The following is a 5,000-nucleotide window of genomic DNA, read 5'->3' as shown; positions in this document are numbered from 1 at the left end:
CCTACACATGCTCTAAGTCTGTGCGCGATTGCGTGCTCACAGTACGGATTCCGATGCTGAGCGATCAGCTAGGAAGCGCCCCAACCATGTCGGTCCCCATGGGCGTTGCACTCGCAGTCGCAAAGACTCTGGCAATGGCTAAAAGCGCTCCGCAATATATCACGCAGACGGGTAATGACGGTCCGAGCGCTCAGTGTGAGGAGAGCATTACTGAGCCCTGACCCACAAGCAGGTTGTAGCGTATCCCACCCGCAGACATGTGACGTTGTCACACGACCAGTTGTCACTAATCGACTCATTGCTGATAATCATATGCCATACACCGGGGAAAGCTGCCGCAAGGGGTAGCTACGTAGTGCAGTCGCACCTCTACTACTGTACAGAGATAGAACACCACGAGACTGCAACCAGATTAAACTGATACATGGCGCTGATAACTAATAGATGCAGAGCCATCGGAATATAGATGACATACGACATACAACTGTCCCTATACATGCTGACAGTCTGTGCACACAATGTGAACTACACGTCACCCAGACACCCTATCACACACTACTCTCTGGCTGTAACAGACACAGACACAATATCTAAGCACCACCATGGAACAACATCCAGTGCATCCTCTCCGCCACATTACACCATTCACACTATGATAACAAAACCAGGAGGTCCACCCCAAAAACAGAATATCTCACTCTTCCAACAACCATCATTACGCAGATAAGCCACAAACACCCACACATGTGCTACACAGGGGTGCAGCCAACACCACCACACTGGCGTGTCTCACAGCATATAAGCAATGGCAGGAATGAAAGACACAGGTCTGCCACTCCCTTGCCACACCCACGGAACCGGCGCACCACCTCCCCTGAGCCAAAGGTGCATCCTGACGTGACACATCTCAGGGTGCCTCAGGCGTCCACTTACCATCATCACTATGAACGAACCTCGTCCCCTCCCCCCCTCATACACCATCCCTTAACCTAACCCATGTTGCGCCTTAACCTAACCTATGTTGCGCCTTAACCTAACCTATGTTGCGCCTTAACCTAACCTATGTTGCGCCTTAACCTAACCTATGTTGCGCCTTAACCTAACCTATGTTGCGCCTTAACCTAACCTACGTTGCGCCTTAACCTAACCTACGTTGCGCCTTAACCTAACCTACGTTGCGCCTTAACCTAACCTACGTTGCGCCTTAACCTAACCTACGTTGCGCCTTAACCTAACCTACGTTGCGCCTTAACCTAACCTACGTTGCGCCTTAACCTAACCTACGTTGCGCCTTAACCTAACCTACGTTGCGCCTTAACCTAACCTACGTTGCGCCTTAACCTAACCTACGTTGCGCCTTAACCTAACCTACGTTGCGCCTTAACCTAACCTACGTTGCGCCTTAACCTAACCTACGTTGGGCCCTAACCTAACCTACGTTGGGCCCTAACCTAACCTACGTTGGGCCCTAACCTAACCTACGTTGGGCCCTAACCTAACCTACGTTGGGCCCTAACCTAACCTACGTTGGGCCCTAACCTAACCTACGTTGGGCCCTAACCTAACCTACGTTGGGCCCTAACCTAACCTACGTTGGGCCCTAACCTAACCTACGTTGGGCCCTAACCTAACCTACGTTGGGCCCTAACCTAACCTACGTTGGGCCCTAACCTAACCTACGTTGGGCCCTAACCTAACCTACGTTGGGCCCTAACCTAACCTACGTTGGGCCCTAACCTAACCTACGTTGGGCCCTAACCTAACCTACGTTGGGCCCTAACCTAACCTACGTTGGGCCCTAACCTAACCTACGTTGGGCCCTAACCTAACCTACGTTGGGCCCTAACCTAACCTACGTTGCGCCCTAACCTAACGCACGTTGCGCCCTAACCTAACGCACGTTGCGCCCTAACCTAACCTGTAATTGTTATATGAATTGAAACATTCATGTAGCGTTGCCTAATCGCAACCCTCTCAACATAGGTCAGTGCTCGCACTCTCTGGTGTCCTGCGTATTGATTCATGTTACGGTGCGTACCCTCACAACATCTAGCGAGTGGTGCGTACGTTCCACATGGTCCCGCTATCCACTGTAATGTGTACTGCTGTAAGACTTATATCGCTCCCCTGTCGCCTCTAGTTCGTCAGGCGGGAGTTTGCGTGTTCAATGAGCTTCGCAGCTGTGCAATGGCATTCGCATACGTACGCGGGCCACCTTCCACGTGTTCTCTCGTGCATACGTCGCAGCATGTATGTGGGCTGATGTGGCGTGTCGTGACGCATATCATCCAGGCATGCAAGACCCACTGAATTTGCAAATGTAGATGGACGTCTACGTTTGCTGCCCAAGTTACGCAAATGAACTGGAAATCCGTTGTTGCGCGGTTGTATACGCTGGAGGTGAATCATTGATTGCGACAATCGGTACAGGTATTAACTGGTTGCTTCAGCGACACCCGTCATACCCACGAACGTGAGTGGGCATGTGGGTATGAAGCGATACGCGGCGGTGGCTGGGTGGGACCGTCCCCGGCCGGTGAGGGGGGAGCGCCCGGCGTGCTGGCCGCGCGCTGCGTGGGCGCACGCGCTACAGCCGGCTGGTGGGGGCGCCCAGTGGCAGGCGCGCCGGCCGACGGACGCGGCAGGCGGCGCAGCTGCGCGCCGGCGCACCCAACGCGCGGCGCCGTGCGGCCAAAGTGGGTCCTCGCGGGCCCGGTGCGAAGCGCGGTGGACATCTGCAGTGTGCTGGTCCGATTGAGGACTGTGTGCGTTGAGGATGCGCCGCCGCCCGGCACTCGGCGCCGCGACGCCGTCTGCTGCTCGGTCGCCCCCGCGGTTCTCGCAGGTGGTTTGTATCGCAGCTGTGCGGATGTGTTGGCGCGTGCGCTGTGCTGGGAGAGTTCGCTTTGGCACCCAAGTGGGGCTCTGCCCCTCTGTGGCGCTGGCGTTGGAGCTGCCCGGCCACTGTTTGTGGCCGCGTGTTGTCTCCCGCCGGCAACACCACGACAGCACGCTCCCGGGCCTCTGTCGGCAGCGGCAAGCTCAGTTGGGAGCACGGGTGGTCGCACTGAAAGCGTCTACTCGCCTATCTCCGGGCGATTGCGCCTCTCTCGAACCCGACCAAGTACTTAGGACGGCGCTGCGCGCCGCCGGGACCTGAGAGGGTTTCGAGGTGTATCGTGCAGGGGAGCCCAGCCTCCTCCTGTTTGCGGAATAATTGAGCGGACGCTTGCGTGTTCGCGCGGGCCTCCGGGACACACTCCCGGGCGGCCGGCTGCTCAGCTCTAGTTGACGCAGCTCCCTGGTTGATCCTGCCAGTAGTCATATGCTTGTCTCAAAGATTAAGCCATGCATGTCTCAGTACAAGCCGCATTAAGGTGAAACCGCGAATGGCTCATTAAATCAGTTATGGTTCCTTAGATCGTACCCACGTTACTTGGATAACTGTGGTAATTCTAGAGCTAATACATGCAAACAGAGTCCCGACCAGAGATGGAAGGGACGCTTTTATTAGATCAAAACCAATCGGTCGGCTCGTCCGGTCCGTTTGCCTTGGTGACTCTGAATAACTTTGGGCTGATCGCACGGTCCTCGTACCGGCGACGCATCTTTCAAATGTCTGCCTTATCAACTGTCGATGGTAGGTTCTGCGCCTACCATGGTTGTAACGGGTAACGGGGAATCAGGGTTCGATTCCGGAGAGGGAGCCTGAGAAACGGCTACCACATCCAAGGAAGGCAGCAGGCGCGCAAATTACCCACTCCCGGCACGGGGAGGTAGTGACGAAAAATAACGATACGGGACTCCTCCGAGGCCCCGTAATCGGAATGAGTACACTTTAAATCCTTTAACGAGTATCTATTGGAGGGCAAGTCTGGTGCCAGCAGCCGCGGTAATTCCAGCTCCAATAGCGTATATTAAAGTTGTTGCGGTTAAAAAGCTCGTAGTTGGATTTGTGTCCCACGCTGTTGGTTCACCGCCCGTCGGTGTTTAACTGGCATGTATCGTGGGACGTCCTGCCGGTGGGGCGAGCCGAAGGCGTGCGACCGCCTCGTGCGTGCTCGTGCGTCCCGAGGCGGACCCCGTTGAAATCCTACCAGGGTGCTCTTTATTGAGTGTCTCGGTGGGCCGGCACGTTTACTTTGAACAAATTAGAGGGCTTAAAGCAGGCAAGCCCGCCTGAATACTGTGTGCATGGAATAATGGAATAGGACCTCGGTTCTATTTTGTTGGTTTTCGGAACCCGAGGTAATGATTAATAGGGACAGGCGGGGGCATTCGTATTGCGACGTTAGAGGTGAAATTCTTGGATCGTCGCAAGACGAACAGAAGCGAAAGCATTTGCCAAGTATGTTTTCATTAATCAAGAACGAAAGTTAGAGGTTCGAAGGCGATCAGATACCGCCCTAGTTCTAACCATAAACGATGCCAGCCAGCGATCCGCCGCAGTTCCTCCGATGACTCGGCGGGCAGCCTCCGGGAAACCAAAGCTTTTGGGTTCCGGGGGAAGTATGGTTGCAAAGCTGAAACTTAAAGGAATTGACGGAAGGGCACCACCAGGAGTGGAGCCTGCGGCTTAATTTGACTCAACACGGGAAACCTCACCAGGCCCGGACACCGGAAGGATTGACAGATTGATAGCTCTTTCTTGATTCGGTGGGTGGTGGTGCATGGCCGTTCTTAGTTGGTGGAGCGATTTGTCTGGTTAATTCCGATAACGAACGAGACTCTAGCCTGCTAACTAGTCGCGTGACATCCTTCGTGCTGTCAGCGATTACTTTTCTTCTTAGAGGGACAGGCGGCTTCTAGCCGCACGAGATTGAGCAATAACAGGTCTGTGATGCCCTTAGATGTTCTGGGCCGCACGCGCGCTACACTGAAGGAATCAGCGTGTCTTCCTAGGCCGAAAGGTCGGGGTAACCCGCTGAACCTCCTTCGTGCTAGGGATTGGGGCTTGCAATTGTTCCCCATGAACGAGGAATTCCCAGTAAGCGCGAGTC

The 5,000-nt window shown here is 54.7% G+C and overlaps 1 non-coding gene across 1 annotated transcript in view; it reads left to right on the top strand.

Annotated features, from left to right (window-relative positions):
- The first annotated feature begins 3,298 nt into the window (after window positions 1-3,298).
- LOC126197273 (small subunit ribosomal RNA) overlaps window positions 3,299-5,000 on the top strand; it is a 1,909-nt gene continuing 207 nt past the window's right edge. Inside the window, exon 1 of the ribosomal RNA XR_007539649.1 lies at window positions 3,299-5,000. This exon is cut by the window's right edge and continues 207 nt beyond it. This is a non-coding gene — a ribosomal RNA (small subunit ribosomal RNA).

Source organism: Schistocerca nitens, chromosome 7, assembly GCF_023898315.1.
Source record: "Schistocerca nitens isolate TAMUIC-IGC-003100 chromosome 7, iqSchNite1.1, whole genome shotgun sequence".
Lineage (NCBI taxonomy): Eukaryota > Metazoa > Arthropoda > Insecta > Orthoptera > Acrididae > Schistocerca > Schistocerca nitens.
Note: the sequence above shows the minus strand (reverse complement) of the source record. Positions and strands in the feature narration are given on the sequence as shown.